Raw genomic sequence first — 13,819 nt, forward strand, 5'->3', positions numbered from 1 at the left:
GAGCCGGGGGGAAGCCGGGCCGGGCGCGGGGAGGGACCGGGGCGCGGGGCGCGGGGCCGGGGCCGGGGGGAGCCGGGGGGAGCCGGGCCGGGCCGGGCGCGGGGCGGGGGGGGGCCGGGGGGAGCCGGGCCGGGCGCGGGGAGGGACCGGGGGAGCCGGGAGGGCGCGGGGCCGGGGCCGGGGGAGCCGGGAGGGCGCGGGGCCCGGGAGGGGGCGCGGGGGCGCGCCGAGCCTTTGTCCGGCCGGGCGCGGACCTGGGCGCCGAGCGCCGCCTTTGTTCGGAGCCCGGGGTCCCCGCGCCCCCGCCCCCGGCGCCGCCAGCCCGGCCTCGGCCCCCGGCCCGCGCCCCCCTCCGCCCCCCGCGCCGCCCCCACCCCCGGGACCCCGGCATCCGCCCGGGCCTCGGCCCCGCGACCCCGGGCGCGGCGCTCGGCCGGCGTTCCCGGCGTCAGCCCTCGGTTCTCCTCCGCGCGGCCTCCGCAGGCCCCGAACCCCGGGAATCCCGGGCCCCCGGGCGCCTCTTCCCGCCCCCCCCCGGTCCCCCTCCCCGGGCGGCCAGGCTGCGGGGACCCGAGGCCGCCCGCGCGCGCGCCCGCCATGGTCCTCGCCCCCTGGCCGGGCGGAACCGCGCGGAGCCTCAGCGAGGGGCGGCAGCCTGGCCTCCGAGCGGCCCCGCACCTACCCCCTCCCCGCACCTACCCGCTCCCCGCACCTCCCCTCCCCGCACCTACCCCCCCCCCGCACCTACCCCCTCCCCGCACCTACCCCCACCCCCCCCTCCCCCGCACCTCCCCCTCCCCCCACCCCCCTCCCCCGCACCTCCCCCTCCCCCCACCCCCCCCGCACCTCCCCCCTCCCCGCACCCCCCCACACCTCCACTTTCCCGCACCTCTCCCTCTCTCCCACCTCCCCCACTTTCACCTCCCCCGCACCTCCCCCTCCCCCTGCACCTCCCCCCTGCACCTCCCCTGTCCCCTCCTTCCTCCCCCTCCCCCCTCCCCAACTCCCTACTCCCTCCCCACCCTTGTCCCCTCCCCCTGCATCTCTCCCCTCGCCCCCCTTTCGCCCCCCTTTCCGGCCTGGCCTGCCTTTGCCCTCGGGAGCTGGGGGAGGGGTACCCCAGGGCCACCAAGGGTTTTCCAAACCCCAGGCTGAACTCTCCAGTGAGTGGCTGGGACACCTGGGTCCGGACGCCATTGCTCACCTGTGGTCAGAGCCTCCATGTACGGTGTTCTGCTCTCCAATCTGAACAGTAGGGGTTGCAGCACACAGGTGCACAAGTGAGGTGCTTTGCCTTCTTCCACGGTGTGGTCCCCAAAAGTGTAGCCGAGAATCAGCAAGGAAGCGCAGAGCCATCGCTCGGAGACAACTCCGAAGGGGTCAATCGCAGCAGCCATACCTTTCAAGACTTAGGTGTGATTTTGGGATTCTCAGAATTGAGTTCTGAAGTGAAAGCACACATTATGTGACCCAAGCCCCAATCAAATCCCCCAGAGAGACGAGCAGAGGTGAGATGATGGCTTGGGGACAAGCTCATTTCATCCCCTGTGGCCTGGTCTGGAAGAGCAGAGGCTGGAAGCCAGGAGCGGGGCAGGCAGAGTCAGGGTTCGGGAAAGGGGGCTGGGAGGAGGGAGAGGCAGAGGAGGCCCTCCAATGGAAAGGGGACAAGGCCAGAGCAGCCCTGCTGAGCGTGGTGGTGTGGGCTGCACTGACTGTCTCGCAGAAGGATCGACAGCCTTGCTGCAGCTCCCAGTGCTTATGCACCCTGAGATGGGCTGTTTTGAAGAAATGGGGGGGGGCTGAGATTGTATCTGAGTCTGAACTGTTACAGCATGCCTGAGGCCCAGAGCTCCACCCACTGTGGAAAGGAAGAGCAATAATGTAAGAAAACAATTTGGTAGCAGATGCGGAATCAAGGCTGTCTGGTGTCCACGGGGCCACCCTGTTGACCCATTGTCCTCGGCCTGCTGTCTCAGTCCATTGTCCCATGCTTCAAATTCCACCAGGGAAAACGCTGTCTGCCCCTCCTGCCCAACGCCTGTGTTTCCTCTGGTTTCTAGCTTGGGGCCTCAGATAGAGCAATAGGAGATAGGAGAGGGAGGAGGGGCTCTCTGTGGGGCCTGGGCGGACAGGAGTTGGGGGGTCTCATCGCGCTTGTGTCCTGCCTGAATTACACACCTGAGGCTCCGTCACCCATCACCACCAGGGGTACAGATCCCACCAGCTCCCATAAAGCTGGTCACTCCCTGTGAGAGGGGAGAAGGCGTGGGAGGGCCACTCTTGCTCTTGGCCCCTGGCACTGCCCATGTGTGTCCTGCTAACAGGAAAGGCACTCGGCTCCTGGCCATGACCCTGGGGACCCCACTGTCCCCTGCCATGTGGCCTGGGTGTGTCACAGCTGTTTGGCAGTCCTTAGTTTGAGCCTTTGCTTTGTGTAAGACAAATTTTTGCTTTCTTTTTATAGTTACTACTGACTTGAAGCCACAAGACGCTACTGTAGCCATCCCGATACATTTGAAAATGCCATACACGCACTTAGGAAACACTAGAGCCGGCTAGGCACTGGTGGATCAGCTTGGGAGCCTCCTGAGCAGAGAGGCTGAGGGCTGAGGGCTGAGGACAGGTTTGAAGCCAGCCCAGGCAGGCAAATCCAAGAAACTCTAATGTCCAGTAAGCCAGCAAGAAGCCCACAGTTGAGATGTGGCTCAAGTGGTAGAGCACTAGCCTTGAGTGAACAGAGATAAGACATGGCGTCCTGAGTTCAAGCCCAAGTACTAGGCCCTCCCCCTCCCCCCCCCATGAGTTTTGATAACTATAGGAGATAAAGCCATTCCTCTCTCCCACTGTTCAGTGCTCTGCCAGGGCCGAGAGGTGGTTGAGTGCACTGAGAGCCTCTGGTGCACGCACAGAGGGGAGAGGCCTTTCCCTCTGGGCCCAGGTCCCTTCCAGTCCCCCAGTGCCCAGCCCTGGCCCCCCACCCCCCGTCTCCTCCCAGTGCCCTGCCCTGGTCCCCCCCTCAACCCCCCCCGTCTCCTCCCAGTGCCCTGCCCTGGTCCCCCCCCACCCCCTCCCAGTGCCCAGCCCTGGCCCCCCCCATCCCCTCCTAGTGCCCAGCCCTGGCCCCCCCATCCCCTCCTAGTGCCCAGCCCTGGTCCCCCCCCTCACCCCCCCGTCTCCTCCCAGTGCCCTGCCCTGGTCCCCCCCCTCACCCCCCCATCTCCTCCCAGTGCCCAGCCCTGGTCCCCCCCTCAAACCCCCCCCGTCTCCTCCCAGTGCCCTGCCCTGGTCCCCCCCCTCCCGTCTCCTCCCAGTGCCCTGCCCTGGTCCCCCCCATCCCCTCCCAGTGCCCAGCCCTGGCCCCCCTCATCCCCTCCTAGTGCCCAGCCCTGGTCCCCCCCCTCACACCCCCCCCGTCTCCTCCCAGTGCCCTGCCCTGGTCCCCCCACCCTCCTGTCTCCTCCCAGTGCCCTGCCCTGGTCCCCCCACCCCCCGTCTCCTCCCAGTGCCCTGCCCTGGTCCCCCCACCCTCCTGTCTCCTCCCAGTGCCCTGCCCTGGTCCCCCCCCCACCCCCTCCCAGTGCCCAGCCCTGGTCCCCCCATCCCCTCCTAGTGCCCAGCCCTGGTCCCCCCCTCACACCCCCCCCCGTCTCCTCCCAGTGCCCAGCCCTGGTCCCCCCCCTCCCCCCGTCTCTTCCCAGTGCCCAGCCCTGGTTCCCCCTCCCTCCCTCCCTCCCTCCTCACAGTGGTCTCACTCGCTTCCTCTGTCCTCACAGTGGTTTTCCTCTGAGGGCCATGTCTTCCTTGTGAAGGAGGTGTGTTGACCCACAGCCAGGGCAGCCCTGACTTGGAGTTAGACGGGCAGGTTCTGCCATGGTTGTTTGGTCCATACCACCGGTGTGCCCAGGCTTCCTTTTATGTTGGTCTGATTGGTGGAGTCCAGGGGCAAGACAAGGAGGCCGGAGCACTCAGGGGTGGGGCTGAGAGCCAGCAGGAGCACTCACATTGCTGGGGGAGCATTCACATAACTGGGGGAGCACTCACATTGCTGGAGGCTGAGAGCCAGCAGGAGCACTCACTTTGCTGCGGGAGCACTCACATTGCTGGGGGATGAGAGCCAGCAGGAGCACTCACTTTGCCAGGGGAGCACTCACATTGCTGGAGGCTGAGAGCCAGCAGGAGCACTCACATTGCTGGGGGAGCACTCACATTGCTGGGGGAGCACTCACATTGCTGGGGGATGAGAGCCAGCAGGAGCACTCACTTTGCTGGGGGAGCACTCACATTGCTGGGGGCTGAGAACCGGGCAGAAGTGGGGTTAACTGTCCCCAGGGCTGCCCAGCACAGCTGCCACTCACAGGTATGTGTCACGGGAGGGGTGCTGTGTTACCACATGAAAATAAGCCTTTCAAAATCGAGAGTTGGGATGCTTTGTTTTCTTAGTCCAGTGTTTAATTAGAAAAGCAGGAGAGACCTTGTTCTCTTCTTCACAAGTCTCAAGCCCACAAACAGAAGACGGGAGATAAGCCGCTGTTTCTGGACGTGACTGCTGACGGGGCCTGGCCCGGCAATGACGTGGGCCACGTTCCCCAGTTAAGTCCTGCCCGTGTGCAGATGCACGGTGCTGGTCGGTGTGGTGGAAATGGCTGGAAACTGCCACCTTTCTCCTCCTACCTGACCGAGGACCAGGACCACGAGGAGAAGATGGCAGGCCCCGGGCGTGGCCCCCAGACCTTCTTGTCCTGTGGGATTCACTTCAGACATTTTTGTTCACGATCTCACGGCCCACAGCATGTTCGCTCCTAGAAGCCCAGGCTCAGTCCTGTTCCCTCGCCTCCCTTTCTTACTGAGATTTGAACTTCGGGCTTTGCATACCCTGGGCTAGCTGCTGTGGGCTGTGTAGAGTCACACCTGCAGCTCAGGAAAGATGAAACCTGACAATAACTGGTTTTTTATTTTTGTTTTTTTGGTCAGTTGTGGGGCCTGAACTCTGGGCCTGGCGCTGTCCCTCAGCTCTTCAGCTCAAGGCTAGCACTCTACCAATTGAGCCACAGCACCACTTCTGGCTTTTTCTGCTTATGGGGTGCTGAGGAATTGAACCCAGGGCCTCATGCATGCAAGGCAAGCGCTCTACCACTGAGCCACCTTCCCAGCCCCAACCTGACAATAACTGTTACAGTGAATGGGCTTGGTTCCCTGCTTGAGGCGTGTGTCCAGTGGAGCCCCCCCTCCCTGGGTGGGTGCTCCTCCTTGTAGTCCACTCCCTCTGCTCTAGCTGAGGAACTGAGCCCAGTGGGTCACCCCTCTTTTGTTTTACTGCCTGGTCCCACGTGGAAGCTTAACCTGGGGCCCTTTCCTTATTGACTTTCATTTGGATAATCAAGCGTCACTTGGAGGGTGTGGAGGGTGTGGGGAACCTTATCACAAGACGATTGAAATTCCCAACTGAGTCTTATCAGCCGTGCTGAGAGTTTTATTCTAGGTTTTCCCCTTCCAGCCTTCTGCACAGCCAGAAGGTGGCTTTTACTCTTCTTTGGCTTTTCCTTACTGGAGTAGAGTGGTCTGATCTTGGTGGCCTCACGGAATGAGAAGCACTGGAGCCTGGTCCGTGTGCTGGGGTGGGCTGGGGTGGGCTGGTGTAGGCTGGTGTAGGCTGGTGTAGACTGGGGTGGGCTGGTGTAGGCTGGTGTGGGCTGGTGTAGGCTGGGGTGGGCTGGTGTAGGCTGGTGTAGGCTGGTGTGGGCTGGTGTAGGCTGGGGTAGGCTGGGGTAGGCTGGTGTAGGCTGGGGTGGGCTGGGGTGGGCTGGTGTAGGCTGGTGTAGGCTGGGGTGGGCTGGGGTGGGCTGGGGTGGGCTGGTGTAGGCTGGGGTGGGCTGGGGTGGGCTGGGGTGGGCTGGGGTGGGCTGGGGTGGGCTGGGGTGGGCTGGGGTGGGCTGGTGTGGGCTGGGGTGGGCTGGTGTGGGCTGGTGTGGGCTGGTGTGGGCTGGTGTGGGCTGGTGTGGGCTGGTGTGGGCTGGGGTGGGCTGAGGTGGGCTGGGGTGGGCTGGTGTAGGCTGGTGTAGGCTGGGGTGGGCTGGGGTGGGCTGGGGTGGGCTCCAAGGTGCCTCCTTCACTCCCCAGTGTCTCCTGCAGCCTCCCTGCAGCCTCCTGGTCTTGGCGCTCCCTCTCAGGGTGGTGTTAAACTTCTCCCACTGAGGGCTTCCCCGGGGAGCCGTTCCCCAGTGTGGAGGGGACGCCAGCGTCTGCCCACGCCCTCCATCCTCACAAACCCGCTTCACGCCCTCCGTCCTCAGGGACCCGCGTCTGGCACTTCCTTGTTTCTGTGGGTTCCGTGAGCTCTGTGGTGACATCAGCGTGTGCCCACAAGTAGAAAGTCGTTCTTGCCTTTTTTCTTTTGCCACCATAACCAGCCTTTGAAAATGGCGATCAGTTTTGTTGATCGCAGGAGACCAGGTCTTGGAACGCTGCTTTTCCCAGGGCCCAGGCTTGCTTCGGCTGGGGTTCTACGCTTGAGGCATCCTTACCTGGTGCTATTTAAGTAGTTGCATTGGGATTTGTATTTTATTACAGAGTTGAGTGAGTGAGTGGGTTTTGCTGTGCTGGGATTGAACTCAAGACTTCACGCTGTCATTAAGCTATGTAACAACTCCAACATTAGATTTGTGTATGTACATGCGCACCTGCATGTGTTTTTGTGCATGTGCATGTGCGCGTGTGCGTGTGTGCACGTGTGTGTATTTCTGGGATCACCGCCGAGGCCTTGCGTTGCCACTTGAGTGTTCCACACCCTCAACAGATGCCTGTCTTTAATTACACGACTGGATGCTGTATGAGAATCTCAGAATAGTGATGATGTTGTCAAACATTTTACAAAAACTCCACACTATTTTTATTGTTTGGTTAAGTGAACTGCAATGTGCAATTGACTATTCGTATCTTAAATTCTTCAGCTCAGACATTGTAGCTTTCACCTCTGGAAAATTTACCTTTAAAACGCATCGGTGTGTCTAGTCAACACTTGGAACCTGGAACATGCTAATAATGGCCATTTCCCGTGTTCCTTTTTCTCTGTCCATTGGGGTTGGTTTGGATGTCATGGTTTAGTCTCCCTGGCTGATGTATTTTTTTTTTAAATTAGAATCCAGACATTGTGACTCTCTTCTTCATGATTAAATTTTCCTTGAGCTTTGTTTTGGGGTGTAATGAAGGTAGCTTGGTTCTTTCAGGCCTTACTTTTAAGGTCCGTTCAGCAGGACTGGAGCAGAGTTCTGTCATAGACTAATAATTTCCCACAGGTGACAGAGCGAGACCCCTCCTCTTCCCCCCCCCCACGTCTTCAGATTGTCCACGTGGCGGTGGGACCAGCATGTGGTGGGGCTCCTGTGAGGCCCGACTGCCTCTGGTCCTCAGGAACTTTTTCCTGTACTGGGCACTCAGGACTCCCTCTTCTCCCTTGAGACACTCATGTCCTGTCTCCCCTCCCCTGCACCCCTGCAGCATCTTCTCTGGGGCAGAGCTGGGCTGCTGCTTGTGTCTGTCCCCGCTTAGGGATGTCGCCGTGATGGCTAGTGCACTCAGCAGGAGAGCAGCCGGCTCAGGAGTCCGGCTCCATTCTCTTTTCTGAAAGCTGAAGTCTACACATACTTTCTTTTTTGGAAAGAACCTTCTTTAAATTCTTTTGCAGCAAGGTGTGGCTAAGAAGTCATCAGAATTCCCATTCTCAAGTTCAGATTCTTGAAAAACTTGGCTGTGGTGTTGCCCTGTCTTTGGAATGCTCTGTGTCGGGGTATCCGGCCTTGGGCTGCCTGGGGCCAGCACAGGGCAGTGGTTCCCAGCGGATGGGGGAGGGGGCGGAGAGGGGCGTGTCCTGCTGTGCTGGGCTGTGGCCGACTCGTACCTTTCCTCCACGTCTGCCTGCTGACCATGAAGGTCGTGTGGCATGGTGGTCAACAGTTGGATGTCTATGGTCTGGCGTTTGTAGACCGTGCCTGGCGCCGATGGTGACTCAGTGTCCCAGCTTGGTCCATTCTCAGCCCCTGCCGGCCTCTGCCGGCCTCCAGGCTGTCCTGGAGGGGGGGGCGGGAGCGGGAGCGTGACCTCAGCTGCCTGGGGCGAGGTTTGCTGGTCACTTCGCCTGGGGAACTCTGCCCTTACCTCTCAGCCAGGGGCAGGGACCCTGGGGGGAGGATCTGGGTGTCGCTGTCCAGGAGGAAGAGCTCTGAGCCTTTGCTGCCCCTTCTTGGTGAGGGCTCCTGGAGCCCAGGGAGCAGATATTGCTTTGTGACTGTGCGACTTGGGCAGTCCCCCTAGAATGACTGCTGTGTTGAGAGAGAGCACAGACGGCCGCAGTGGGAAACAGCCCTTCTCCCGAGGACCTGTTCCATTTTGGGAGTGCAGAGCCTGTGCACAGCCGTCCCGTGGTTGTGGCCCAGGGACACGCCAGATCTCCTGAGGAGGGGGAGTAGCCTGGGGAAGGGGTTTTCACCGCCAGCTCCCCCGGCGGCAGCCTCCGCGAGGCCTGCAGGGGAGGCCAGGAGACTCCTTAGTCCTGAAGTTGGACCTTCTGCTCCTGGGGACCAGGATGTGGCTGTGTTTCTGAACAGTGTTCACTTGGAGTTCTTGCAATGGTTTTCGTGCCTGTCTTGGGGCTTGACCTCAAGGCTTGGGCACTGTGTTGTAGGTGTTTCTGTTCAAGGCTGGTCTTCTACTGCCTGAGCCACTTCAGCTTCTGGCTGCCTGAGTGGAGATGAGGGATCTGGCATTTGTCTGCCTGGGCTGGCTTCAAACCAGGCTCTTCACATTGCAGCCTCCTGCAGTGTGTGTGCCCTGCGGCACCGGTGTGCTGGCAGTGTGTGTGCCCTGCAGCACTGGTGTGGCTTGTGTCTGTGGCCTGGCCGGTAGGCATTCCTGTCCTCTGGCTGAGGCTCCAGCTCTTCCTGTCAACCGCAGGCAGATCTGAAGTTGTCAGGACACATGTGAAATCTCTGGCTCTTCCCACTCAGGGCCTTCTCTGGGGACTCAGAGCACTGTGGGCCTCTCTGGGCTTGCACTCAGGGCCTTCTCTGGGGACTCAGAGCACTGTGGGCCTCTCTGGGCTTGTGGTAGGTCAGAGGCACCAGCATCAAACCAGCCACTCCAGCCTGAAGCGAGAGCTGAGCAGTCCTCAGTGTAGCAGGAGTGAGGAAACCCTCCTCTCACCCACTAAGTGCACCATTCTGTTTATTTTCCTTTTCACACACTTGATTTTGTAATTGGCAAGTTGTGTATGGTAGAAACAGTGAAGATACAGATAACAAAACAACCCAGATCCAGACATTAGGGAAAATATATCTCTTGTTGGGCTTTTCTGTCAGTTGGACACACTACTAGGCACATGCTCCACCATCTGAGCCATGCCTCCAGCCTCATTTTGCATTGCTTATTTTCAAGGTCAGGCCTCATTTTACGCCTGGGCCAGTCTGGGATTGATACTCTGCTTCTGTTTCCTTCTTTGGCTGGGGATGACAGGCAAGTGCCACTGAGTCCAGCCACCAGCTTTGCTTATGATGGGGTCTCAATCATCTTTGATGCCCCGACGGTTTGCAGACAACACCCCAATTCCCCATCCCCCAGCAGCCAGGATTACAGGCTTGAGCCCTACCACTGGGAAATTTCGTTTTGTCTTTTTGTTAAAGGTAACAGAGCCTGTAGTGAGAATAGGCAGTAAGGGGACAGATGAGCCAACTGGTCTGAGGAATGGGAACAAACTCCACTGGAGCCTGGGTGCTGGGCAGCCCGGAGACATGGAGGCCCATTCGCCCTGGTGAGGCTCCATCATCATCTCAGTAGGGCTCTAGTGAGGCTCTTTGTCTCTGAGGCCTTGCAAGGCTCTATCATCTCGTTGAGGCTCCAGAAGGAAAAGCACCTCTGAGTGCAGTGAGTGGCTCAGATGTGATCTTCTCGGTTTTTTTTTTTTCCCTTGGGTCCGGTTGTGGGGCCTGAACTCTGGGCCTGGGCGCTGTCCCTCAGCTCTTCAGCTCAAGGCTAGCGCTCTACCACTTGAGCCACAGCGCCACTTCCGGCTTTTTTCTTTTTGCTTATGTGGTGCTGAGGAATCGAACCCAGGGCCTCAGGCATGCAAGGCAAGTGCTCTACCACTGAGCCACCTTCCCAGCCCAATCTTCTCGTTTTTCATGAGCTGACTTCTCAGCAGAGACTCATAATGCCAACAGGAAATGGCCGGCCCTGATGTATGGTTTTCAGTGCAGACCAGACCAGATATTTAAGCACCATCTAATTTTTCTGAGGATCCTTGGCTGTGGTACCCTTCATTAGCCCCTTTATTTTGGGAAACAGGCCTTTTTCTGAAATGCCACATCTGTGCGAATCTGATGTTAGTCCCCCACCAAGGAGAAAGGAGAAAGTGGAACTAGAAGGCTACTGCATTGTGCATTCTTAGGCTAATATTTTCTCTTTGTGTAGGGGGAAACATCGCCCTTCTTAGGAAGGGTGATTTCTTCACTCAGAAATGTCATTGGAAAGACAAGCTCATCCAAGGCAAGCTCTTAGTTTACTACAGGAGCACCTGGTATTTTGTCAGTGGGAAACAGGCCTGCAGCTTATCTGGAGTGCTTGTGGTTCATGTTTGGGTCTCCTCCTAGAGACAGCCAGGCTACTTTCTTCAGGGGAGAAGATTGAGGCTGTCACTTCCTGGAGAGAAGCAAATGTTTTCCAAAGGTGACCAGAGGGGCTGCCCTGCCCTTAACCTTGAAGAAGAGCAGTTACAGAGGATGCAGTTAGTCACCATGGTTACTTCCTTAGAGCTGAGGATGTTTGCATTGGCTGGCAACAAAGGGATAAACATTAACTTTGAACATTGTTTTCTTGTCTGTCTTTTGCCTTGTATAATCTTCTAAAGTAAATGCTTTTGCGACTTCATCCACCCACCTCTTTCCACCCACCTCTATCCACCTCCATCCACCCACCTCTATCCACCTCTATCCATCTCTATCCACCCACCTCTATCCATCTCTATCCACCCACCTCTATCCATCTCTATCCACCCACCTATGCCTCCACTCTGCTGTATCCACCATCTGATCAACTATCCACCTCTGTCCATCCATCTCTCCATTCATTCATCCATCCATCCATCCCTCTACCCACTTACCCTTCCACTCTCCATTTATCCAACATCTAGCAGACCATTACCATCATCTGTCCATCTCTCCACCCATCTGTCCATCTACTTGCCCACCCATTCACCTCTCCGCTCATTGTCCCCACCCGTCCCCAAGGCTGGGCACTGGTGCCCTTGTGTCCCCCAGTCTGGGGTGGCCGGCCTATGAGTGATACGCGTCCCCCTCCTTCAGCCTCTGCGTGGTTGAGGTGAGGGTGGGCTGGCGCCAGAGCCCTGGGCCTGGAGTCGGCCTCCTCCCCAGCTTAACATCTGACCCTTCGCTGCTCTTCCTGGTCACAGTGCCTCCCCCGCACTTCCTTCGGGAAATGATTGTATTTCCAGCCAGCATTGTGAGTGACTAGCTTCCCATGCACAAGGGGCGCTGCTCTGGGGTGCCTCTAGCTAGTAAGCCTCCACACCCTGACCCTCAGCACTGAGCGAGTGGACTGCGGGATTGTGGCCGAGGCTGGGGAGGAGGTCTCCATGGACACCGTGACTTGTCCCTGCCGTGGCCTGGCCCCTCTGGCCCCTCTGGGCTCCTGGGCTCCCTGACTCTTGAGCACCTCCTTCTCCTGCTGTGCTCAGGGCAGGCTGGTCTCTCTGGAGTGAGCTTGGCCGCATTTCTTATCTTACAAGTTCTACGTGTGAGCTGTGAGGCGCCCCCTCGGTGGGCTGGTGTGAGAGGTCTCAGTCCCTGTTGATTCTCTTCTCAGACCCATGTTGTCGGGGGAGGTAATGAAAGTGTAATCGGCCCGATTTGAGGCCTTTGGAAAAGCAGCAAACAAAATCCAGTGTTTGAGGGGAGCCTGGAGCGGCTCCCTTGGCGGGGCGCTGGGCCTGTGGCGAGGTTTCCTCTCCCCGTTGACTTGGATGGGCGCCCAGTGGGATAACAGTTTCGTCGGCTTGGCTGAACTCAGAACACATCCGCTCCCTGTAGAGACCTCACTTAACCCGTTCTCTCGTTTGAATGGCAGTGCTGAGCATCTGCACTTTCCCACCTTCAGAGGGGAGGCCCGGCTTTGTTTCTGGGAAGGTGTTTCTTAGGAGAGGTCCTTGTGAAGTCAGTAGGCTTCCAGGAGAGCAGAATGGGCTCTCCACAGGGTCAGCCTCAGGCAGTTAGCATGTCAGGCCCTTCCCTCAGCCGCGGGGGGGGGGGGGGGGGGGCAGGAGCGAGGAGCGGCTTTGTAGGCTGGGAGGCGCTCTGCTGCCTGCCTGGGCTGTGGACTTGAACTGCAGGCACCTCCCGGCAGGGCCAGCCCCAGGGTTCCTGGAATGCAGAGTACTCTCTCTAATGTCCCTTTGTCTTCTCTATGCCTGGCACTGTGCTCTCCTGACTTGTTTGCTCACAGCTCATGCTCTGCAGCCTGAGCCACGCCACTAGTCCAGCATTTTGCTAGTTGTTTTGGAGATAGTGTCCTGTAGATTCCTCTGTTCAGGCTGATTGTGTTCCTCATCTTCTGTTGTCTTCTCAGGACCCTGGACTGTTGGTATGAGCCACCATGTTCAGCTAATTCTTGCTTTTTGTCTCTGTTGTATTTCTTGCCTCTCTGATGTTTCTCCTGCCCCCTTTCCCTCCTGACCCTGGTCCTGCCTGACACGGCCCTGATCTGTAAAGCACTGGTGCAGTGGTCCCCGGATACAGAACAGAGACCCACAGAGGGATCCGGGGAGCAAGAAGGGGGAGGTGCAGGGTGGAAGGAAGAAAACAAGAAGGAAGGGAAGAAGAAGGTAAGGAAGGGACGACAGATACTTACGGGTACACAGTTAGGGACATCTGTTGGTGGGCCGGGCAGCGTGACTGAGGCCTGCATTCCCAGCGGGTGGAGGCAGCCTGGGCAGGCCCGTGAGACTCGTTCATGAGACACCAGAGTGGGAGGAGATGGGCCTAGCATGCGCGAGGCCCCGAGTCCATATCCACGACTGCCAAAACCCAGCGAAACATGCCATGAGCTGCGCCCGCGCCGAGGAGCAGGTAGGCTGCGTTGTTTGCCAGGTATGGAAGCCAATCAGGGAGGGCTGTGGGCTGGGAGGGGACGGCAGGGGCCTTCCCTGCGTGTTGGGAAGCAGGGTCGTGGAGTGGGGCAGGTGTGGAGTGTGCTGGTGTCTCACGGAGGGCAGTGTGGTGCAGCCACACTGGGGGGGGCCCTGCGGTGCCTTCAGGCTCCTCCTCCACGTTACTCAGTGTGGAGCAGCCCCAGGTCCCCCGGCAGCGTGCCCTGTGCCGTGCTCACTAGGGCACAGATCCTGCTTCTCTGGCAGCACCGTCAGCCACTCACAAGCAGCCTGGGTCACAGTCTAGAACTCCCCCTCTGGGCTGCAGTCCTGGTGGCAGTGAACGTCCGGCGAGGGCCTGCAGAGCCCGAGGCACCCATGCTGCTCTTCCTGGGGGCTGCTGCAGGCCGGGATGGGGGGGGTGGTCAGCACTGATGTGGGCCCTGTGTTCACTGGGGCCCCGTGTTCGGCACCGATGCGGGTCTTGTGTTCACATGGGGCCTGGGTTCCTTCAGCAGAGATGTGGGACTACTCAGGCCTGAGGACTCACTGGTGTGGCAGGTTAGGTAAACCGTTAGCAGGGCGGCCAGTGTGGCGTGGTGGTGAGCGTCCCACAGGTCCAGGTGTGGAGGAGCCGTCGGGTCCATGCAGGAGGCCATGACGGGAGAGCGG

At 59.3% G+C, this 13,819-nt stretch overlaps 1 protein-coding gene across 1 annotated transcript in view; it reads left to right on the forward strand.

Moving 5' to 3' along the window:
- Window positions 1-13,819, forward strand: part of Pxdn (peroxidasin) — a 58,732-nt gene that overhangs the window by 1,488 nt on the left and 43,425 nt on the right.

The sequence above is a fragment of the Dipodomys merriami genome, unplaced genomic scaffold (assembly GCF_024711535.1).
Source record: "Dipodomys merriami isolate MVZ:Mamm:240054 unplaced genomic scaffold, mDipMer1.0.p SCAF_99, whole genome shotgun sequence".
Lineage (NCBI taxonomy): Eukaryota > Metazoa > Chordata > Mammalia > Rodentia > Heteromyidae > Dipodomys > Dipodomys merriami.